The 25,643-nt window shown below is 39.4% G+C and overlaps 1 protein-coding gene and 1 pseudogene across 13 annotated transcripts in view; both read left to right on the forward strand.

The window, feature by feature from the left end:
* The window catches only part of ERC2 (ELKS/RAB6-interacting/CAST family member 2), a 971,398-nt gene that overhangs the window by 80,420 nt on the left and 865,335 nt on the right, over window positions 1–25,643 (forward strand). The window lies entirely within an intron of this gene.
* LOC110138817 (AP-1 complex subunit mu-2 pseudogene) lies at window positions 14,530–16,801 on the forward strand (annotated as a pseudogene).

The following is a 25,643-nucleotide window of genomic DNA, read 5'->3' on the forward strand; positions in this document are numbered from 1 at the left end:
CTTCACTTCCCTCCGCCCATCCCCAGTGTGCTAAATTTTGGTCAAATAAGTTTTCAGGTAGTTTTCTTTTAAGGAAATTATGTACATTGCCTAGCATGAAAAATGTTCTTAGAGCTATCATTCTTCATTTCTTTGTTATAAAGTGTGTTGTGTACCTGTAAAATTTTGTGATATAAAAAATTCTTCAGAGGTGTTGGTTTGTAGTCAGGAAGAGAGGATTTGAAGAAGTCTTGATTTGTTAGGTTTTAATTTTTTAAGCCATGAATATAATGAAATGTAATAAAATCATATTTACTGGCATAATTGAGATTTCCATCTTGGATCCTCATCTCCAGACATTATCACTACTGTGAAACGACTGAAGACTGTGCCCATCCTTTTGTCCTTCTCTACATGTATAATAAACCAGGACTCTGGTAAGATTTGCCTACTTTCAGTCTCTGAAAGTCTGTGTTGATTTAAGGCTAATTTTGTTTTAAATAGGAGCACAGGGGCTCTAGTAGCTTTTGGATTGAGACATTTACTGTCACCTCTATGAAATGGTTAGTTTGTTACTCAAGTGTCTATGACTTACGAAAATTCAGTTAATTTAAGCATGTGGCATGAATAGCATGTCTTGAGCCTATATAAAACTAATCTTCGGTGAGAGATATTTTCTTTGTGGATTATTAATGTGCTATGTTGAGTCTACCTCATGTACTAACGGAGTGTTCACTTGATAGGGCCATATTGTACATAGAAAAAATTATGGGAGAGAAAGTCAAGAGATTTAAATTCTACACCTAGCTCTACTGTAGAGTTGCTGGGATTAGCAAATAAAAGTACAGGCTATCCAGTTAAATTTGAATTTCAGATAACTACATGTAATATAATTTTACTGAAAAATAATTTGTTTACCTGAAATTCAAATTTTATCATGTGTCATATATTTTAAGTGGCAGACCTGTTTTGCTGGGAGTAGTTATATGAATGTGATCAAGCTACTTCACCTCTTTGTGTTTGAATCCTTGCTGTAAAATGAGAGAATTGGAATAGGATCTCTGAAGTTTTTCAAGTTCCTCTTATAACACTTTGTCCAAGGATACTGTCATGTAGGTGTATGAAGGCAGATGCATAAGGATGTTCTTTGCTGCTTTGTTTGCCTTACAAAAGGTTAGAAGAAACCTATGGAAGAGAATGTATTATGTCCAACTCTCTGTTTTGTCTCCTGTAATAAAGTAAAAGAATTCTTGGCTGCCTGGGTAAAGTCTACATTTTTTTAGCCTTCTTTGTAACAAAGCAGGATCATGTCACAAAGTTATAAGTAGCATGCACAGCTTCTAGGAATTGTACTTAAAAGGAGGGCGTGCTTTTCTCCTTTTTTTTTTACTTCTTTTTCTCCTTTTTGTTGACTGCAGTATGGCCATTGTAGTTGGAGTTGGAGCCACCATCTTCAACCATGAGGTGAACTTTGAATGAGCCCATGTCTGGCACAATAAGAGGGCAGAGACATAGGTGTCTGACATTGCAGAGTACCAGGGCAGCCCTAAAGTGCCTATTTTCACATCTTTTTGTAGTAAAGAAAGACAGTTTTATCTTGTGTAAGATATTATCTTGAGCACAGCTAGACCTTATCCTAAATAATATACAAACTAAATATGTCAGGGAGAGATTGGCTAAATTATAGTACTGCAGCTATATAGTACAACATTGGGAAGCCTTTAACAAGATTAATATGGTTTTATTAATTAGATCCATATGTACTAATATGAAACATTTGCCTAATTATGTAAGTGAAAAAAGCAAGCTATAGAACAGAACTTATGCTAAGATTTGTTTAAAGAAAAGGGGCTATAGGAATTTACATATATACGTAGACTGTCCCTGAAATAAAAAACACAACATTGGTTATAGTCATTGCCAGATGAGAATCCAGGGTGAGAGGAAGACATTTTTATCTTTTTGTACTCTCTGAATTTTAAAACAAAAACCACTAAAAAGACTTTAAAAATAAAAATGGTTTTTTAAAAGTTCTGATATGCTTGCTGAAGCTCTCTAGAATGCTGTGTATATGCATTGTCCTTTATGTTGTGGAGGACCTAGAGATAGATTGAATTGAGTCCTTTGTCTTCTGGGAGCTTGTACTCCAACAAGAGGGTGAAGATATGAGAATTGATTGATTGCCATTCAGTGGTTGTAAGTAGAAAAGGGTTAAGTTTGAGAGTAGAGAAAGGGAGGGCTCTGGGAGATTTTTTTTTTTAAAGGGGAAGGGGGTGACTTTGTACAGTGAAAGGGAGGAAGTTCCCACTTTCCCTAGTTACTGGAGACAGTTGCCTTTCTGCCTCCCTCAGAGTCTCTCCCTTTCCCTCCACTTCCCCACCCCCAGTTCTTCGGTGTGCCTAACAAAGAAAAGGGAAATTTAAAAAATCCTTTTCCTTTCTCTGCTTGAGAAATATGCAGTTCAAATTTGAGTTGTAAAAAGTTCAAATTTGAAAGAAATACTTAACGAAGATGGAAATCCCATCACTCTAAGATAACACTCATTAAATTTATTTTCCTTCATATTTTGCCTATGTGTGTATTAAATTATAAATGAATATTGTATTCTAACTTACTTTTTCTGTTTAACAATATCTCTTGAACTCCTTTCCATGTGAGTACATGTCAAACCACCTCATTCTTTTTAGCAGCTGTCAAATGTTCTATTGAGTGGACAGACTATTGGGACAGTCTCTTACCCTTGGACATCTGGTTTGTTTCTAGTTTTTCAGTATTACAATTTTCCAGTTAAGCAAGTGTTTCTGAAGAATGAACTACTAAGAGAGAATGTCTAGGTAAAATAATATGAATATGTAAAATTTTAATAGCTGTTGCCAAATTGCCTTCCAAATGGTTGTGCAAATTTCTCCTCCCACCAGCAGTGAGCATGAATTCCTCTTTAACCACAAGTTTTAAATCCTCAGGTTTTTATCAGAATTATAAACAGAAAATTAAATCTTACTTTACTTTGCTTTTCTCTAATTCCTTATAGATGTTATAGTTTAGTACCGATTTGGAGGCCCTTTTTGGAGAACTGTCCATTTATGTTAAAGGAGAGATTCTAATTCTTCTTGAATGTCTCATTCAAAATGCAGCAGTCTCCAATTGGATAATTTCTTAAGCCACAAAACAACCCGAGTTCTTCTTTTGGCAATTTAAGACTGAATCCAAAGATAACTTAAGAAACTTTAGGTTTGAAATAAAGTACTTCAGTATTATAGCTTAGAGTCTGAAAATTTTAAAATAACAACTTTAATGAGATGTAATTCATTTACCATATAATTCACCCATTTGAAGTGTACACTTAGTGACTTTTAGTACATTCGAATAGTGGAGCAAGCATTACCACAGTAAGTTTTAATTCATCACCCAAAAAAAGAAACTCTGGTTGATGGCTCACTAAACTTTGTGCTGTGTTGCTTTTGTGGTCTTCACTGAGTTTTATAATAGTGGTAGGTGATGGTTTGCTGATTCTGGATTCAATCAGCCGGCCCCTGTTTGATTTGGGGAAAGAATTAAAGGAGAGAGGATCTTAGATAAAGTGAAAGTGAAAGTCGCTCAGTGGTGTCTGACTGTTTGCAACCCCATGGATTAATATAGTCCATGGAATTCTCCAGGCCAGAATACTGGAGTGGGTAGCCTTTCCCTTTTCCAGGGGATCTTCCCAACCCAGGGATCGAACCCAGATCTCCTGCATTGCAGGCAGATTCTTTACCAGCTGAGCCACAAGGGAAGCCCAAGAATACTGGAGTGGGTAACCTATCCCTTCTCCCTGATCTTTCAGGGAAGCCCTTAGTTAGAGAACTTTCTAGTTATTCGCTTCAGTTCATTCATTCATTTATTCCATAAATTTATAAAGCTTCCACTGTGTGCTGGAAATGGTCTTAACTATTTGGGAAACAGGGGTGAAAAAACCTTAATTCTTGGTTCTAAAAACTAGTAGTCTGGTGTGATAGATATAGCTATAATGTGAAGGATGACTGGGGAACGGTGTAAGCGTAGGACATTCCAGGCAAACGGAATAATGGCAGTGAAGACCCGTGGGAGGAAGTGCTGAGTGACAGGAACTGAAAGGGAAGTTTGGACAAGAAAGAGCTGAAGGTAGGGCAGTTTCAGGTTATGGAGCTTCGTGGTTGCCATGTTAGATGGGGCTTCCTAGCCCATGGCAGCTTGTTTGACTTTGCTTGCCAGAGTGAGTGGCTAGTGAGGAGAATGGAGAAGAAGCTTAGAAACATGAAACCCTTGTTCACTGGCATCCTATGATCATAATCATCGTGGTCTTTATCGGAAGCCATTTTCTATTGAAATTCATATAAAAGTCTTGTGTTCAAATGACACTTTAAAAATGCATGTTCAGGGACTTTCCCTCCCACTTCACATCACCCCCCCCCCCCCCCCCCCCCCCCCCCCCCATAGAAAACTAGTTAATTCTTCCCTATTCTATTCTGAGAGTTTGTTGTGAAAGAGGACTTTATGTCATGGTTAATTCTAGTATAATGGTCAAGGAAGGAGGATAGATAGAGGTTAATGAGCATGATTATCTTTGGGCAAAGTGCATCTCACTAAGAGAGATGAATGTGAATCATCTTCATCTCTCTAGAGGAGCAGTGATTTTTGAGTCACTATGCAGATGCCTACGACTTCCTTTTTAAACTGACCTATAATAAGCTCCAACAGGATAGATAGAGGATGCTTTTATTAGTAGTCAATATCATGGTGAAATAATCATTCCATGAAGTTAACTTGGTTCAGGATAGAGAAAGAAAGATACAGGTGGGATTTTTCCTCATCTAGGGTCCAGGAAACATTGTAATGGAGATTAAACCATTGTGATGGTGTTAAATGTTATTGGACATTTCTGTGTATACACATACATACCTTTGCTTGGATGAATCCACTTGTAGCTTGATAATTTTGATATTTGAAAAACATTTCTTTAAAATAGTTTGTCTTTTTAAGTCGCCATCACCTTTATCTAGAAGAGGGTAGCATCTTTGCTATTATTTTCACTATAGGATTCTAATATCTTTGTTTGAATAGTTTGCACAGCATACCTTCTGCTATATATGCTTTGTCTGTGGTAGGTTCATGGCAGGTGTTTGTTTTAACTTAAAATTGAATAACAGCTATGAAATGGAATAATTAATCTTCCATCAGATATGATTTGAATATTATGATGCCCAGGGTACAGAGAAGGTTATTTTTTAACATTTTTTTCTGAAAGCTCAGAAGCCTGTATTAATTTGACAAATAAAAAAAGTTTACAGGTACATTCTTCTTCCTCCTGGAGAGATGTTCTCCACAGTCTCCTTAGTAACCCATTCCTGTGCATAGTTGCTTTATCAATACTGTCTCCCTTATATGAAAACTTAATTTCTACCTTTACAATAGTAGCTCATTTTCTTTGATTCATTTCTAAGTTATAACAGAAAATACAGGGTCGTTATTCAGCTGTCACAATTTACCTACTGACTTGAGTTGATAACACTCATTGTAAGCTGAAGACATGGCATGATATTTACAATCAAGGATGCAGTCTTTCCCTGTCCTCCACTTTCTATTCCTTTAATCTTTGTCTTTATCGGTTTTGTTATTATTAAAATGAAAATGATGGAAATACCTCTAGTTAATGTAAAGGTCTTCTTGCAGTCAATGATTGATAAACTCTAAAGTTCTAGAAGAAAGTTTATCACAGACATTATTTTATTTTTGTCCTCTCACTGGTGAAGGAGGGTGTGGTCAATGATGCCCACTGAAATCTGTGAGCAGGCAGTTTAGATGGAATATCACTGGGGCCTCAATCCACAGTAGAGGGGAACTCAGTCTTACAGCAACTTTTCAATGGAGAATATATTGCAATGTTGGTATTTGGGAGCCTAATTGAGCATTTACTTTTGTAATGTCTCCTAGGTATGAGATTGAAAAGTGTTCAAGGTATGTTGAGGTCTCAGTGTTTCACTTAGGTTCTCATTTTAATCCCCACAGCATCCTTTGAGATGAGTGCAATAGCCAATATTCCAATGTAATTGATGAGATCAATCTGACATAGTATGAATCACGTTTAGAAGTTGAAGCAGGTGCTCTAAGTCAGTGCTTTTTCTCCATGGCACTTTGCTCAAAGCTCTGTTAGACTGTCAGAGTCCAACCTTAAGTAGTAGTCTTCTCCAACCTGGGAGGGGTCTTTATAAGTAGTAGTTGTTGTTCAGTCTCTAAGTCATATCTGACTCTTGTGACCCCATGGACTGCAGCACGCCAGGCTTCCTTATCCTTCATTATTTTCCAGAGTTGCTCAGATTCATGTCCATTGAGTTGGTGATGCTATCTAACCATCTCATCCTCTGCCACCCTCTTCTCCTTTTGCCTTCAATCTTTCCCATCTTCAGAGCCTTTTCCAGTAAGTTAACTCTTCGCATCAAGTGGCCAAAGTATTGGAGCCTCAGCTTCAGCATCAGTCCTTCTAATGTACATTTAGGGTTGATTTCCTTTAGGATTGACTGGTTTGATCTCCTTGCAGTCTAAGAGGCTGCATCAATTCTTCCACGCTCAGCCTTCTTTATGGTTCAAATCTCACTCTGTACATGACTGCTGGAAAAACCACTGCTTTGACTATACAGACCTTTGTCAGTAAAATTATGTCTTTGCTTTTTAATATACTGTCTAGGTTTGTCATAGCTTTTCTTCCAAGGAGCAAACGTCTTTTAATTTCATGGCTGCCATCACCATCCACAGTGATTTTGGAGCCCAAGAAAAGAGAATCTGTCACTGCTTCCACTTTTCCCCCTTCTGTTTGCTATGAAGTGGTGGGACCAGAGGCCATGATCTTAGATTTTTGAATGTTGAGTTTCAAGCCAGCTTTTTCACACTTCTCTTTCACCTTTATCAAGAGGCTCTGTAGTTTCTCTTCACTTTCTGCCATTAGAGTGGTATCATCTGTATAACTGAGGTTGTTAATATTTCTCCCAGCAAGCTTAATTCTAGCCAGTGATTTGTCCAGCTAGACATTTCACATGATGTACTCTGCATATAGGGCTTCCAAGATGGCACTAGAACCCACCTGCTGATGCATGAGATGTTAGAGACGTGTGTTCGATTCCTGAATTGGGAAGATCCTCCGGAGGAGGGCATGGAAACCCATTCCAGTATTCTTGCCTGGAGAGTCTAATGGACAAAGGAGCCTGGTGGACTATGGTCCATGAGGTCACAAAGGGTTGGACACAGCTGAAGTGACTTAGCACGCACACACTCTTCATTTAAGTGAAATAAGCAGGATGACAATATATAGTCTTCTTGTACTCCTTTCCCAATTTTGAACCAGTCCGTTTCTCCATGTCTGGTTCTAACTGTTGCTTCTTGACCTGCATACTAATTTCTCAAGAGGCTGGTAAGGTGGTCTGGTATTCTCATCTCTTTAAGAATTTTCCAGTTTGTTGTGATCCACACAGTCAAAGGCTTTAGCATAGTCGATGAAGCCGAAGTAGGTGTTTTTTCTGGAACTCTCTTGCTTTCTCTATGATCCAATGGATGTTAGTAGTTTGATCTCTGGTTCCTGTAGTACTTCCTGCTAATCATGGATGTTATGTAGGCCCAAAGCATTAGGTTACATCTTGTGGCATGATAATTCCATTTCTTCATGAGGCCAGGTCTGTGAACTCTTGATTAACTGCATGTGAACTAGCTGAATCTTAAAGACAGCTTAAGAATCTTCTTGCTTCTACTGAAAATGTTTCTCAATTCTTTCCTCTTATTTCTAACTAGTATGTACATAGCTTTCCCCAATGACATATCATACTGATAATCTCCATTTTGGTTCCAGTGGCAGAAATCACTAGTCAGTCACGAAACTCTCCTACTAAACCTAGTTTTGGCTTTAAAACCATTCTAAACCCAGTGTACCAGGCAACCAGTCACTACCATATGCTGTCCTTTGTTGCTTTTCCCTGATAATGTAGCTTTTAACATTCTCACTACTTAATCTCTTAGATGGAGATGGGACAGGGGAAAATGACTTAGATTTAGTTAATTTGAAAAGCAAGCTATGAGAAGAAATTCATGAATTTCTATTTTTGGTGTAGGAATACAAACATTATTAGAAGCCCAGTGTTGAGCTGGTTGTAATTTTTTCCTGAAACTCAGTGGGAGGATTTCCAAGAAGTTGAGTGATAAATCTTTTCTGGAGAGTGAAATACTCTTGATGAAAATACTGATGGAAAAGCTAATTAAAGAGATAGTTACTAGTCAGGACATTTTATCCTGTTGAGAGAGGTTTGAGAAAAGAGTTATTTTGTTCATTGTAAGAGCACATCCTTCCATTCCTGAGTTCGACAAGGTCATTTATTTTATTGACTTGTCGCTGGTTTAGAATGGAAAAAGGAATTATTAACTGAGGTGATTTTTTCATTCTTAAAATTTCAGCCCTATTTTAGGCTTCCTTTCAGAGTCAGCTGTAGATTTAACCCTTAAAATTTAGCAACCTTTGTGAAGATGGCTTTATAGAGCCGTTGTTAGCTGTTGTTAACTTCCTATTCTTAACCTCCATCTGCATGGGTCTAGCCCTCATAGGTTGAGGCAAGGCAGATTCCTGCAGATTTCTCAAATACTATGAACCTTTCTTTACCTGGAGAATGAAATCTGTGGGTTCTAAACTTGAACTGTTTCTAGGTTTTCTTTCTAAGGAGCAGAATCAAAGTAGACAGAGTGTGGTAATGGGACCAGACAATGACATGTTACCTCCACTGATTCCAGTCAGAGTCAGCTGTACAAGCAAAAGGCCAGATCCTTGAGAGCACAGGCTTGACCTAGTGTCTTGTCTTCCTAGGGCATCACTGTTTCTGTGGCACAGTGCCTGAGGTTGCACTAACAAGACCATGTGTAAACTTCACCTGGGATGGTTTCATTTCATTTGGAGGTGATTTTCTCATTTTCATCCTGTGCACTGAGATACTGCCAATGGGTGACTGAATATTTTGTATATAACTCTGGAGGTCATGAACCCTGCTTGGTCAAGTTCCTTCTCTTCTCCCTACTGTTGTGGTTAAAAGAATACAGATCACTCCATGGTGAGACCTGCTTTTTCTCTGTATTTTGTCCTTTTTCTCTATGAAGTATGATTCTCACCTCAAGGTCTGGCTGACTGGCACAGTTTCTCCTTCATTTATTAATTGAACTCCTTGATATATTTCTATCCTCCCATGTAAAAGATGCCCCCTGTGATCAGTATTTTCCACCTAACAGCTCTTGCATAGCTGGCTTATATTTTTTGCTTTCCCCTGTTTAGAATGTGGTCAGGCTAGAAGTGAGATATTCCTTGTTCATGTTTACATGAAGAATTCTTTAAAATGTTTATTATAATTTTTTTGTACTCTTTGTCCCTTAGTCTATGAGTGTTCCATAGATACTGCCCCATCATTTTTCCTCCTATCTAATTTTTCTTTAGGTTATGAAGTATAGTTAGTGCTGATTTTAAGGTTGATACCTTCATTCTCTCTTGTGTGTTTTATTCAGTTCATTATTTTTATTTTATTTTTTTAATTTTTTTTCATGGTTGGACTTTTTTGTTTTTTTTTTCCATTTATTTTTATTAGTTGGAGGCTAATTACTTTACAACATTGCAGTGGTTTTTGTCATACATTGAAATGAATTAGCCATGGATTTACATGTATTCCCCATCCCGGTCCCCCCTCCCACCTCCCTCTCCACCCGATCCCTCTGGGTCTTCCCAGTGCACCAGGCCTGAGCACTTGTCTCATGCATCCAACCTGGGCTGGTGATCTGTTTCACTATAGATAATATACATGTTTCGATGCTGTTCTCTTGAAAGATCCCACCCTCGCCTTCTCCCACAGAGTCCACAAGTCTGTTCTATACATCTGAGTCTCTGTTTCTGTTTTGCATATAGGGTTATCGTTACCATCTTTCTAAATTCCATATAGATGTGTTAGTATGCTGTAATGGTCTTTATCTTTCTGGCTTACTTCGCTCTGTATAATGGGCTCCAGTTTCATCCATCTCATTAGAACTGATTCAAATGAATTCTTTTTAATGGCTGAGTAATATTCCATGGTGTATATGTACCACAGCTTCCTCATCCATTCGTCTGTATTCAGTTCATTATTTTTTGGGGGGGTGTGCCACTTAGAAGCAAGATGTTGGGGGAGGTGCTGTTGGGGTTCAAAATGAATGTGTGTTTAAGTTTCTTATGATGGACAAGAGAGAAAAAAAAGTACTTTTTCTATGAATGTACTTTCATACAAAGTAGAAAATGATATGGACTGAAAGTATAGTGTGAGTAGAGAGTACTGTGAGCATGTAGAATAAAAAATGGAATCATGGAAGGCCTTCTAGAGGAAGTGGCCTTTGAAATAGACTGGGAAATTTAGACTTTAAACTCTGTGAGGGTAGGGTCTGTGGAATCTCTTGGAACCATTGTAGGTACAGTGCTGAGCATAGTCCTTAGCCTACAGTAGGTGCTTCATAAATATTTATTTTTAAATTGGTAATTTGGAATTTGGACTTGTAAATATGACACTGAAAAAGTCTTACTCAAAAACAAGGCATGATCGTGGATGGAAATAGAATGGTAGATGAAAACAAGGATCATCTGTAAGAATCATATCTATCTATAAATGTATAAGAAGATATTTACCTGTTAATTCTAGCTCTAGCTACACACCAAATCATTCTAGTCACAGGCCGAGACCCTTTATTGAAAATGAGGGTCTGAGATGGATGGGAGTGTGGAAGTTCTATCCCCTTATCCAATCATGTCTCTTTAGCACTGATGGCTGGGTCATATACTTCTTTTGAGGACACTGTTGGAAAAGACAGAGGTGACAGAAGGGCAATGATATTCTTCTTTGAAATATAATTTGATTAGCTTCTTTTCTGTTCACGTGATGAGAGGAGCCCAGCTAGAGAGGTTATAGAATCTCCTCATCATATTTGAAGGCGTGGATGCATTAGTAGAGGCAGTGGTGTTGTCATGGTGAGAGGATATTATCTTGCATCTGCCTGACCTAATCCCAGTTTCACAGATGCAAAATGGCAGAGACTGAATAGTCAAATAAGCAAGGGAGGAAGAGCAGAGAGGTGATCTTTAGTATGGGCCACTGACCATTGTATTGGCATGTTCATTTTAGAGGGTTTTAAAAAACCACTTTGCATTTGCACGGGTTAAAGAGAAACCAAGAACTCTCATAATGTGATGCGAATGCTTAAGGCTTAGACAAAAGTAAACAAAGGCAAAACTGTTGAATTTTGTAACAGAGATCTCCTTTTGCCTTTTTTTTAATTAAAAAAAATTTTAATGTATTTATTTGACTGCACTGGGTTTTAGTTGCTGTGCATGCTTTTTTCTAGTTGTGGTAAATGGGGATTACTCTCTAGTTGTGGTGTGCAGGCTTCTCATTGTGGTGGTTTCTGTCGTTGTAGAGCACAAGTTCTAGAGCACGTGGACTTCAGTAACTGCAGCACATGAGCTCAGTAGTTGTGGCTCCCAAGGTCTAGAACACAGCCTCAGTAGTTGCAAGGGCTTAGGAGCCTGGTAGGCTGCCGTCAATGGGGTTGCACAGAGTCGGACACGACTGAAGCGACTTAGCAGCAGCAGGTGCTCCATGGTATGTGGGATCCTCTAGGACAGGATCAGGGATTGAAGCCATGTCTCCTGCATTGGCAGTCAGATTCTTTCCCACTGAGTCAGCAGGGAGGCTCCTCTTCTTTTGCTTTGACTATTGATATGGTGTCTGGAGCTGAAGTGGCTATTTTGCTACAGTGATGCAAAGTATAAAGATAAGAGTAAAGAAAGTGTGAAAGAATATGGGTCCTCGATGGCATCATTAAGTGGCACAATTAATGCCAGCAACCACTTACTTCCAGACTTCTTATTTTGTGAAAGAAATGCTCTATTGGTTGTGACCATCGCAGTTGGGTTTCTGTTGCTTTTGAATTGAAGTATAAGTGCTACGGTGAGGGGAGAATGTCTATGGCAGATCTTCTCTTTATCTAAGGGATTTCTGTGACAAGAGAACACTTGAAAACTACCTGAATCCCTCTTACAGATGGTTCTAGGCAACTCCTTGCTATCAACAAAAGGCTTCAGGCTCCAGGTGTGATCATCTTTATATGCTATTCATGTTAGATGAGAGGGCTTCAGTTGTACCTATTATTTTACCTAGCCAAAATCTTAAGTTACATATAGTCCTATATTTGATGTTTACTTCATAATTAGCATCTTATTTTATGCACTGCTCCAAGTTTCTATGTGGTCTGGCAATTAATCATCTTTGGTAACAGCAGATATCTCCCAATTATCCTGGTGCTTTGTCCATTGGCAGAACCAGTTATTAATGCTGTCTCTCCAAAATGGAAAACCAGTAGAGGTGTAGGATCTTGACCAACAGTTCCCAAGTTGCACTTATTATCAGAATCACCTTGGAGGAACTTAAAACCACCACCAACAAAAAGCCCAGATAACAAAATCCAAATGTAGAGATTCTGATTTAGAGTATTCCAAGATAGAGCCTATATTTTTAAGTGCTTTCCAGAATATTTGCATGTTTATCAGGATTGGGCAGGTCTGGGGATAATTCTATGATCCAGTTCTTTCTGTCAAAATAAACTAAGAGAAAAGTATAATCAGAGCCAATCTCTGTAAGCATTGTATCAAGAACAGGGGTCAAAGAAATCTGGATGCTGAGGTATTTCACTCTGACTCAACTGTTGTTACTATTTAATCTAGAATATTCTGAAGTTGACATCTTGTTTTTTTGCTGTTACTGAGTTTTGAGTGATTCTTGACTTTCCATCCTGGGGTTTCAAGGTGTAGATGCAAACTTTTGTTTAAGTGTTTTAGTAATCATTTCCACTAGATCTTTAATTTTTATAGAGTTGTTTTCTCTCGAGAGGCAATGTGAAGTCTTCTCTTTTTTCATAAAAACAGCCCTTCCCATTCTCTCTTTACTTTGTCCAAAACTGAGATGACTATGAAGCCCATATATCTATCATTAATTCAAGATAGTTTGCCTTCTGGAAAGGTCCAAGTTTATGTCAGATGCCCCAGGAACCAAGTTTTATCCCATCCAGTCTGTAGCTCAGGACATTTAGCTGCAAGTAAAGTCCTTTTACAGTGGTCTTGTTCCAGATAGGCTTACCCAGTCCTGGTGCCTTTCGAGAGTATTTTTGAAGGGACTGAAATGAGTATAATAAGCAAGCTGAAAAAAGCAAAGCATTTTAAAAGGACATATATGTTTATAGATTTTCCTGGCAGGCAGTGCTTCAAAAAAAAAAAAAGGGATATACCCAAAAGTAGTGAGTATCCCATCAATAGAGGAGGTGTCCAGACATAGATGAAATAACCATGTGGAGATTTTTATGTAGAGATTACAATATTGCAGAAAATATTTGGCATGTGATATATAAAGCCTTTATAAAGTATACATTATGTTGATTTTTTTTTTCCCCATGATTGATCAAATATGGTGCTTTAGGTACATGTGATGGTTGGGCAAATTATTCTTTGCTAGTGCTGGATGGACTTGGGTATTGTGGTAAAAGGATTTTGGCTGTGTTTTGTAGTCATAGATAACTATGTGGTTAATATGGACCTTAGTAATCTCTAGCCAGGATGGTCTCATGTTTCAACTTGTGTGCCAGCTTCAACTGCCTGTTAAAGGTTGTCTAAACTTCCTTTTTAAGAAGGATTCTTATAATATAACTGGACTTATAGAAATGAGTGCTCTGCTTGGTTAGTGATGTCTGTCTTGGGCTTTGGTTGCAGGGCTGTGACATGTATACTGTGTATCTGGTAGCTTAGTTGGTAAAGAATCCGCCTGCAATGCAGGAGACTGGATTTTGGTCCTGGGTTGGAAAGACTGCCTGGAGAAGGAAATAGCAACCCACTGTAGTATTCTTGCCTGGGAAATCACATGGACAGAGGAGCCTGGAGGGCTGCAGTCCATGGGGTTGCAAGAGTCAGATGTGACTTAGCAACTAAACCACCACCACCACCGCCATTCCTACAGGTGTGAGGGATTCATTTTACCTTTTGGGGAATTGAGGTTGGAGAGGTCAGAAGGATTGCTCAAAGATGAAGTGACAGCCCAGAAATAAACTCTCACATATAGTCAAATAATTTTCTGCAAAGTGCTAAGATTATTCATTCAGGGTGAGGACAGTCTGCGACAAATGGTGCTGGGAAAACTGTATATCCACATGCAAAAGAATGAAATTGAACCGTTACCTTACTCTATATAAAAATGATGTCAAAATGGATCAAAGACAGAGCTGAAACTGAAAAACAGATAAAACATAGGGGATGATGATGTTGGACTTGGCAGTGCTTTCTTGGACAGGATACCAAAAACATAGGCAACAAAGAGAAAAATAGGTAACTTGGATTACATCCTAATTAAAAACTTTTATGCATTACAGGATGCTATTAACAGAGTGGAAAGGCAACCACAGAATGGGAGAGGAATGAAATTTGTAATATAATATTACAAATTATATATTTGATAAGAGGTAATATCTAGAACATACGGAGAAGTCCTACAACTTAACAAGAAGAAGCTCAAGTAACCTGATTAGAAAATGGAAAGCAACTTAAATAGACTTTTCTCTAAATAAGATGTACAGATGGCCAATAAGCATATGAAAAGATGGTAAACATCAGTATTCATTAGTGAAATGCAAATCAAAATCCCATTAAACTATCACCTCGGACCCATTTGATGGCCATTGTTTAAAAATAACAAAAAATAATACATGTTTGTAAAATGAGAAATTAGAACCCTTGTGCATTGCTGGAAGGAATATAAAATGATACAGCTGCTGTGGAAAATAGTGATGTTTCCTCAAAAAATTAAAAACAGAATTACTATATATATCTAGCTATTCTACTTGTGAATATATACTCTGAAGAATTGAAAGTAGAGACTCAAGTATTTGTACACTTATGTTCATGGCAGCATTATTATAATAACCAAAATGTGTAAGCAGACCACATGTCCATTGATAGATGAATGGATTTAAAAAATGTAGTGTAGCCCGGCGCTCCCTCCCCACCCCCCAGGTCCGCCAGCCGCCACCATGTCCGCCTCGGCTGTCTTCATCCTCGACGTCAAGGGCAAGCCCCTGATCAGCTGCAACTACAAGGGTGATGTGGCCATGAGTGAGATCGATCACTTCATGCCTCTGCTAATGCAGCGGGAGGAGGAAGGTGTGCTGACCCCACTACTGAGTCACGGACGGGTCCACTTCCTGTGGATCAAATACAGCAACCTCTACTTGGTGGCCACCACACTGAAGAACGCCAACGCCTCCCTGGTGTATTCCTTCCTCTACAAGATAGTGGAGGTATTCTCTGAATACTTCAAAGAGCTGGAGGAGGAGAGTATCCGAGACAACTATGTCATCGTCTACGAACTGCTGGATGAGCTTATGGACTTCGGCTTCCCACAGACCACAGACAGCAAAATCCTGCAGGAGTACATCACGCAGCAGGGCAACAAGCTGGAGACGGGCAAGTCACGAGTGCCACCCACTGTCACCAATGCTGTGTCCTGGCACTCGGAGGGCATTAAGTACAAGAAGAATGAGGTCTTCATCGATGTCATAGAGTCTGTTAACGTGCTGGTCAATGCCAACGGCAGTGTCCTGCTGAGTGAGATCGTGGGCACTATCAAGCTCAAGGTGTTTCTGTCGGGAATGCCAGAGCTGCGGCTGGACCTCAATGACCGTGTATTCTTCGAGCTCACTGGCCGGAGCAAGAACAAGTCTGTGGAGCTGGAGGATGTGAAATTCCACCAGTGTGTGCGGCTCTCTTGCTTTGACAATGACCGCACCATCTCCTTCATCCCGCCCGACGGTGACTTTGAGCTCATGTCCTACCGCCTTAGCACCCAGGTCAAGCCGCTGATCTGGATTGAATCTATCATTGAGAAATTCTCACACAGCTGCTTGGAGATCATGGTCAAGGCCAAGGGGCAGTTTAAAAAGCAGTTGGTGGCTAACGGCGTAGAGATATCTGTGCCTGTACCCAGCGATGCTGACTCCCCTCGCTTCAAGACCAGTGTGGGCAGCGCCAAGTATGTGCCAGAGAAGAACATGGTTATTTGGAGCATCAAGTCTTTCCCGGGGGGCAAGGAGTACCTGATGCGCGCCCACTTTGGCCTCCCCAGCGTGGAGAAGGAGGAAGTAGAGGGCCGGCCCCCCACTGGGGTGAAGTTTGAGATCCCCTATTTCACTGTCTCCAGGATCCAGGTCCGATACATGAAGATCATTGAGAAGAGTGGTTACCAGGCCCTGCCCTGGGTCCGCTATATCACCCAGAGTGGCGATTATCAACTTCGTACCAGCTAGAAGGGAGAAGTGGGGGCTTGAACCTGGGCTGTCTTCTCCCCAGGCCCCAACTGCAGACTCCACTAGAGAAGGAGGGAAGATGGTGTGTGTGTGTGTGTGTGTGTGTGTGTGTGTGTGTGTGAGGGCAGCCCTTGAATTATTGGTTTGTTACTCCCAGCACCTGACTTGCTCCTTCCTTTTTCCCTTACTGGTAGGCTGGGAGTGATAGTCTCCAGCTCTCAGACTCTCACCCCTCCCCCTCCTCCAATTTTATATGAAGAAATAGAAAAGGGGCTTGAAGTCCCCCTCATGAGTGCCTTCTTGCAGTGACCTGCCTTAAGAGGTGTGGGGAGTTCCTCCTCCACAGCTGCTGAGCCCAGAGACTCCGCTGGCCCATTTCTGAGTGTTAGGATGACATTAAAAAGATGAATCTTAAAAAAAAAAAAAAAAAGTAGTGTATACATACAATGGAATATTATTCACCCTTAAAAAGGAAGGTGATCATGACACTTGCTATATATAATGTGTATGAACCTCGAAGGCATGCTAAGTGAAATAAGTCAGTTACATAACAACTAATACTATATAATTCCACTTATAGGAGATATCTAGAGTAGTCAAAATCTTGGAAATAGAGAGTACGATGGTGGTTGCCATGGGCTAGGGGGAAGGAGGAATGGGGTATTATTTTTTAATGAGTATGAAGTTTCAGTTTGGGAAGATGAAAAATGTTCTGGAGATGGATGGTGGTTATGCTTATACAATAATGTGCATGTACTTAGTGTCTTTGAACTGTACACTTAAAATGGTAAATTTTATGCTATACATTTCATAATAATAAGAAACCAGGGACATGACAGAGATTAACTTTCTAGTTCTCAGATGTGATTTGTTGCTTTGCTTAATGTTACAGTTCTGTTTATTCGTATATTTTGTTGAGTATCACTATGTGCCAGGAAGTGTTCTAGATGTTGGAAATAGGTTATTGTTGTTCAGTCGCTAAGCCATGTCTGACTCTTTGTGACCCCGTGGACTGCAGTGTGCCACGCTTCCCTGTCCTTTGCTGTCTCCTGGAGTTTGCTGAAATTTATGTCCATTGAGTCAGTGATGCTATCTAACCATCTCATCCTCTGTTGCCCACTTCTCCTCCTGCCCTCAGTCTTTCCCACTGTTAAGGTCTTTTCCAATCAGTTGGCTCTTCTCATCAGATGGCCAAAGTATTGGAGCTTCACCGTCAACATCAGTCCTTCCAATGAATATTCAGGGTTGATTTCCTTTAAATTGACTTTAGTTTGATCTTTTTGCAGTCCAAGGGACTCTCAAGAAGCTTCTCCAGCACCACAATTTGAAAGAATCCATTCTTTAGCACTCAGCCTTCTTTTTGGTCCCGCTCTCACATCTGTGCTTGACTACTAGAAGAACCATAGCTTTGACTACACAGGCCTTTGTTGGCAAAGTACACTGTCTAGGTTTGTCATAACTTTCTTTCCAAGGAGGAAGTGTCTTTTAATTTCATGACTGTAGTCACTGTCCACAGTGAAATGAAGTGAAGAAAAGTACTCGTAGGCAAGGCATTATCCATTGTTTCCAATGCTTTAAGTAGATCAGGTAATATGAAAACTGAGAATTGACCACTGTTCTTACCAAGATCACTGATGAACTCAAGAAAAAAAGAGTTAAGAACTCCTTCGGAGAAATGATAGGGGGGAAAACTTGATTATAATTAGAGTCCATTGTCTTACACAGCTTTTTAAAGAAATTCTGCTGAAAAGGAGAATGGAGGAGGAAGAGGGTGTTGCTGAGATGAAAGATATGACAACTCATTTGTCTCTTGATGGATATGATTTAGTACAGAAAGCACTGCTGGAGTGGTGTCCTCAAACAGGAGAGAGGCGCTGAGATTTGGTACACAAGGGGAGGGACTGCCATAGATACACATGTGAACAGGGTGCCCAGCATTATAGGAGAGATGGTACAAGTCCATGGGTAATTGAGGTGGCAGCAGGTCAAGGAAGGTCTTCTGCAGCTTCAGTTTTCTGGGTGAGATGAGTAGGGAGACCATCACTGAAATTAAGGATGGAGGAAGGAGTTGCTGGAACTTTGAAGAAAGAGAAGGTATGAAGTATTTGCTAAGGAGCCTAGGAAGATGAATACATCAAATCAGGAAAGAATGTTATCACTCTAGAAGAGGCTGAGTGAATAGGGGTTTTTTTCTCTTTAAGACCTTGGATTCCAGAGTGCACAGTGAAGGAATTTTGGGCATTTGAGTGGGGAGAGGGATGTATTCTGATGAGGGGACAGAGCTGTGGTGAGATTAGAACCTCATGTAAGTCATCAGAAGAGATCACTTGGATAGTTTTTTTTTTTTCCCTCTCTTTCTTTTTCTTATTTTTTTTCCCTTTTCATTTTTTCCTCCCCCCCTCCCACTCTCCTCTTCATTTTCAACTTTGAGACACTAAGGAGAATCTGCTATTGAATTTATTTTCTGTAACTGGCTGAAACATTAAAAACAAATAGTGTGAATACAGATCTCCTTTTCTTCATTGGGATGGGGTAAGGGTATTAAGCAAATCATCCAATTTTTAAAAAATATTGACAATGAGGTGGTGAGAAGAAATTTCCATTTTTTTTTTTCATTGAGAAAAAACATTGCCTGTTGGATTAATGGCCTGTTTTAAGTGTGAGAGCGTTGTGGGATTTTCCTTGACATAGTCAAACAAAATCATGCAGAACTTTCAGTGCTTGAAAAGTTCTTCCTTATTACTTGCTTGTGTTTAGTTAACATTTTCTGATTTTCTCTTTTTTTTAGCCTTGGGGACTGATGGTTAAGAAACAGAAGAAGATTGACACACATGGAAGTGTTCTTTTTCTTTTGCTGTCGTCCCAGTTTCTAGGTGGTTTCAGAGGGATTGTAGGTGTAAATTGGCCTAGTTTGATACTCAATTATCATGTAAAATAACTTTTGCATTGTTTAACAGGCAGATTATAGGTAATTTTCACATACAAAAATAAGACAAAAAAATTAGCTTCTGTTTCCCATGTGTTTAGTATTTCAAGAACAAATTTACATCTCAGAGCAATTTGAACTTTAGCTCCATTTGTGAAGTTTACATTTTTAGGCATAGCTCAGTTTATATCAAAGATGATATGCTGGTAGTTTAATTTCCCTATATAAACAATTTTATGTCTTTTAATTGCAGTTGGTTAGGTGTTTGTATTAAGAATGTTTCAAGGACACGTTTTCCATAAGCATGTATTCATGCTTTAAACTTTCATTTGTTCATTCATACTATACCTGTTTCCTGAGAGGTGATTAACCACAAAAAGATGGATACGGACAGAGTTAAAAGAGTGTAAGATGAAAGGGGACCCTTAAATGTGGTTGTGGCAGGAGGAGAACTTCTCAGCACTGAGCTCTGAAGCTGCCGTTTTATTTATATTCCTCTCTGGAATCACATGAGGGTGTGGGAAGACGTGCAAAACTGCATACATCAGAGATGGGAGGGGCGTTTGTATTGACCAGCAGTACAAATATGCTTTAGAATCAGACCAATGTGGGATTCCAGTCTGAGCTCGTTCATTTATTGGCAGTGGGACCTCTAGTCAGCTGCCCAACCAAGCCTTCGGTTTTCTTCTCTGTAAAGTGAGGGCAATAATATTGCTTCCTGTAGTGCTGCTATGAAAAATAAATGAGACAATGAATATGTAACATTTAGTACAGGGGCTTATCAACTTGGGGGAACAGTTTTGCCTTCCAAGGGGGCATTTGGCTATGTCTTAAGACATTTTTGATTGACCTGTCTTGTGGGGGTGAAGGACTGTTTTTGATCTCTAGTGAGTAGAGGCCAGAGATGCTGCTAAACATCCTGTGATGTTTAGGAAATGCTCCCCCCGCCCCATAGCCATTATTTGGTCCAAAATGTTAATAGTGCTGGTATTGAGGAACCCTGATTTCAACAGAAAGCCTGGCTCGGAGAAAAGCCTTCAAAAATGTTGCTTATCATCATCATGATCATCATTTGTTAACACAGAAATTTTGAGTTCATCACTAGTTTGTTTTTTTTTCCCCCTTGGATATGTTTCCTGCTCTCTTCCCTTCCTAACCTTGGTAGGTGAATTTATCTGTTTCAAGCCTAGACTTCTGTCCTAGTCTTTTCAAATACTTCCCAAATGTCTTCTGATAGGCACACTCAAATCAGACTAAGGTTTCTTAATTATTTATCTCCTGTCCTTCTTTGACCTTTATTGTTGAGTAAGTGTGGTGGGTAAGTGTATGTTCTAGAGTCAGCTTCCTTGGGGTTGAAATTGAAGCACCACCACCACTTGCTAGAAGTGAACCTGAGACAGAATAATTTTCTGTGTCTCAGTTTTCTCATTTATAAAACAAGGATTATGTTGTACCTTCTCATAGGATTGTTGTGAGCATTAAATGAGATGAGCCGTGTAAAGCTCTTGGCTGAATACCTGGCACAAAGAAGGTGCTTCATATATATTATTTCACGAGTGAATAGAAACCACACTAGGTTATTTTGCTTTTTCATCTCTGTGTGGTTGGACTTTTGTTTAAATTCATGAGAGTTAGCTGTTTTGATAAGTAATCAGTAACACAGAAAGGTCTCTACTGAGTAATCAGGTAGGAGAAGTACAGGAATCCTGCAGTGTCCAGTACAGACACCTACTTTGAAATGTGGGCTGTGTGAATTGGGATGTTCTTTTAACTGTGACATAGTGAGTACCTAAAAAAAAAAAGATTGTAAAGTATGTCAGCAGTTTAACTGAAGAATAGTTGATTTAAAATATTATGTTAGTTTCAGTGTGTATATCATAATGATTTAATATTTTTGCAGATTATGCTTTATTATAGGTTATTACAAGATAATGATTATACCTGTGCTATGTAGTATGTCCTTGTTGCTTATCTTTTTCATACATAGCAGTTTGTTATCTGTTAATCCAAGGCTTCCTTACTGGAGGTGTGCCAGAATCAGAGTGCCTTATTGCAGCGGAGATGTCCCGTACCTGTTACTGACACACTGGGGACGTAGTCTTGACTGGCAAAGAATGGTAGCCTATCTCTGAGCCCCACTCAACTGGCCTATTCAGTGAAGTACAAAACAGGGGACGTGTGGATGATTTTGAGCTCTCTTTGAAATTATTTGAAGAAAATATTTTCTGTTTAAATCTAGAGTATATCTGGAGAGTAATTTCAGGTGGCTGTCTTTGTTTCCAAAATAGAAGGTATTGAGCTTCTGTGGGAGTTGCTGTTCTCTGCTGCTTTTGTGATTTACTCCAGTGATCTGAAATAAAAATGTGTAGTTTTCATACACACGCGTGCAAAACCACTTTCTATTTAATTGATTGCATTTGGGGGTAATTTTGTTTTATAGACTGGATATTCCGCTGCCTTTTAAAGACTCAGAACCGGTGTACTGTGCAGTCCAAATGTTTTCATGTGGTTATTTTTAATACTGTATGTTTTCCCATTTGATACCTTTTTTGAGGTCTAAGTATTGTGAAGTGATTAATTCTATTTAAAGATGAAAATCACTGGCAACTGTGTTCATAATATGGCTCTGCAGGTGTTGATCTCTTCATTTGTATTTCAAAGTTTCTACATGGTACTTAAGAATTCAGTTGTTAGGCTGAAAAATTGACAAATGAGATGATAATCTATTATAAATAAGTCTTTGAATTTGGAAAGTTAGGGCAGCAATCTCAAGATTATAAAGTTGCAAACACAAATTGCCTCGGGCCAAAAGGTTTGTTTTATGATGGTCTCTGGTGTTTCCACTTTACAGACATTTTGGAAAATGCAGACAAGTTTATCAAAGAAAATGTAAAAAGAGTTTAAAAAAAAAATTCTCTTCCATTTAGTGGTCATTATTGTTTATGTTTTGATGCTTTCCTTTTTGGTCTTTTTCTATGCATATGACCTGTCACAGATGTGGAGAGTCATATTTTACTCACTTAGCAAAAATATATTGAATTCTTACTGGGTAGCAGGCACTGGATTTGACACTGAGGATACAGTGGTGCCTGAGACTGACCTGCCTCACCTGGCCTAGATAGTAAACAAATCATTTACAGTTTAGCATAGTGAGGGATTTGATGGGAGAAATACAGGGTGCTGTGGGGAGCACTGAAGTACCCTTGAAAAATTAAATCTAGGGGAAACCAGTTGATCTGTTGCCTCCTGAATGATATTTTAGAAACAGTCTCCTGTTTATTGTGACTTCTTTATTTACTACATTTTTCTGCCATTCTGATTCTACTACAATCCCTCTATTGTGCCCTACTCTTATACCCAGCCCACTGGCAAAGAAAGGACTTTCTTCTTTCAAATAATTTCTTTGCTGAGATCAAATGAGATTCTTTAACAAACAGTTGAAATTGGCTCAGATTCACCCGTTGGGAGGGCTGGTTTCTTTTGTAATATCACTGTTACTATATCAGAACTTCTGGACTTTGGTAGTGAAAATGCTATAAATTGTATTTTTTGTGGGGAACAAGAGATGTTTGAGAGAAAGAGTGAGGTGAAAATTTTCTGAGCAACCCGGTTTGTTATCTGTTTTCCTTTGCTTTGCTTTCCTTTGCCTTTCCTTTTGTTATTTGTTTTCCTAATAAATTTACCTCAAGCTCAGTGGCTTTAAGCAAGAGTCTCCAACAGGTTACTATCAGTGTGCAACCTGGGGCTGTGATCTCATCTGACTGCTTGACTAGGGGAGGGTCTGCTTCCAAGCCACCCATGAAGTTGGTGGCAGGATTTTCCGCTCCTTGTAGGCTGTTGGACTGACGGTCTCAGTTCTGTATGGGCTGTGGGAGGAGGCTGTCCTTGGTTCCTTGCCACTCGGGCCTCTCCATTGGGCAGCTCACACGTGGCAGCTGGCTTCCCTCAGAGGGAATATGTAAGAGACGTCAAGAGAGAGAGGATACAAACAAGGGAGCGGTTCCAGTCTTTAGTAACATAACTTCAGATGTCACATCCTGTCTCTTTTGCTGTACTTTATTCATTAGGAGAAAGTTGATAGTGCAGCCCGTACTCGAGGGGAGGGAATTACACAGGACATGCATAATGTATTAAGAGGTGGGAGTCATTGGCAACCATTTTTAAAAGCTTCTTAACACAGTTCTTTGCAAACGGATATTCCCACTGAATTCAGCATTTCCTCATTTTATGTTCCTCTGTCATTCCCTGGTGGCTCAGACAGTATAGAATCTGCCTGCAGTGCAGGAGGCCTAGGTTTGATCCCTGGGTCAGGAAGATCTCCTGGAGGAGGGAATGGCAACCTGTTCTTGTATTGCCTGGGAAATCCCATGGACAGAGGAACCTGGTGGGCCACAGTCCGTGGGCTTGCAGAAGAGTTGGGCATGACTTAGCAACTAAACAAGAACAGTAAACCATTGTTTTCATCAGTGGACTGCCTTTCATCAATAGCCTGTAAACCCGGAGGACAGGAATAAGCCTATCTGTCTTATTTATGGCTATGTCCCTAAGGCTTACATTTGTGGCACAAAATTATGTTCAGTACACATATGTTGCCAAGTTCTTTCTCCTGCTGGGTCTCCTGGACCCTACCCTGTTTGCCTGACCCTGGCCAAGTACCCTTGATCTCAGATCCAGTTCTTGCTTCTCTTCCCACTCCTTCAGATTCAGTGTTTTGGGCGTTCCTTTGGCCCCAGAGCTTACTTCTCCTTGCTGCCATTCTTCTTTTCTTGCTCCCTTTCCACACCTAGCCCTGCCTCCAGGGTCATGACCTCCTCTTTACAGGAAGAGAGTTTGGAGTCTCTTTCCCAGAGGGAAATATTTTGGGGAGACATTTCATACATCTTTGTTATGGGCAGATATATCCTGGAAACTTTGGGAATGTCCTGGGTCTCCTCCCTTAATGCAGGTACCAAGGAAGAATACCCAGGAATGACTGGTTTCATCTAATCTGAAAAAGGTAATATATGAATTAAATAATTAATTAAATTATTAATATATTATATATAATATATATTATATATATTATTAAATTAATATATGAATTAAATAATTAAATAAATGCACAGTTAGAGTTTGGGAGGGCTTCCCTTGTGGCTCAGCTGGTAAAGAATCTGCCTGAAATGCAGGAAACCTGGGTTTGATCCCTGGGTTAGGAAGATCCCCTGGAGAAGGGAAAGGCTACCCACTCCAGTATTCTGGCCTAGAGAATTCCATGGACTGTATAATCCATGGAGTCACAAAGAGTCGGACATGACTGAGCTACTTTCACTAGAATTTGGGAGACTCCAGGTCTTCACACTTAATGATAACTATTATTACATTGAAACTGACAGAGTTCACTGTTAAATAAAAGAGATAACTGAGACTAGTCATTTTCAAAAGACATGTAGAAATGGGAACTTTCCTTATTATGTTGGTGGTTGTGACCTTTCCTCTGCTGATGTCTCCTATTTTTTACTCTTGATTTAAAACTTCCTGGTTTACTGTGTTTTTTCCCCCTCCTGCTTCACAGAAGCCTTTTTTAAAATATTGTTATTTTTGATGTGGGCCAGTTTTTTAAATCTCTGTTGAATTTATTACAATGTTGCTTCCATTTTATGTTTCAGTTATTTGGCCAGGAGGAATTGAACCCACACCCTGTGGACCAGAAGGCAAAGTCTTAACCACTGGAGCTCCAGGGAAGTCCCTAGAAGCCATTTTAGGAAGGCATTTAGTAGTGGAGTACGAATACCAGGGATTGTGGAATTAGACTGCTTAGCTCTTATCAGTTTCATAACCTTGGGAAAATTTCCATCAGTTTTCTCACCCATAAAATAGAGGTAATGATGGAACCTACCTACCTTTAAGGAGAGGAATTAATGAAATGATCCACTCAAAGCACTTTATACATGGCCTGATATGCAGTAAGCACTGAAGTTAGCTTTGTTTATTGTTTGAAAACAAATACTGAATGACCTTTGCACTGAAGTAGGTACATGAGATGTGAACTTGACTGAGAATGTGATTACTTCAAAAAACTGAAACTGAGCAACTCTGCTTTAGACCAAAAGTCAGGAAACTAGGACCCAGGAGCCAAATCAGTACCACCTCCTATTTTCTTACAGCCCATTAGCAAAATGGATTTTTCATTTTTAAATGATTGGAAAAGATCCAAAGAATAGTATTTCAGAAAACTTCCTGAAATGCAAATGTCTAAAAGCAAATGAAATTTAACAAAAATTAATTAAAAGTAAAATTTATACAGTAGATACATTCGTTTAAGCATATTCTCTGGCTGCTTCATGCTACAATGACCAAGTTGAATAGT

This window comes from Odocoileus virginianus, chromosome 26, assembly GCF_023699985.2.
Source record: "Odocoileus virginianus isolate 20LAN1187 ecotype Illinois chromosome 26, Ovbor_1.2, whole genome shotgun sequence".
NCBI classification, from domain to species: Eukaryota; Metazoa; Chordata; class Mammalia; order Artiodactyla; family Cervidae; genus Odocoileus; species Odocoileus virginianus.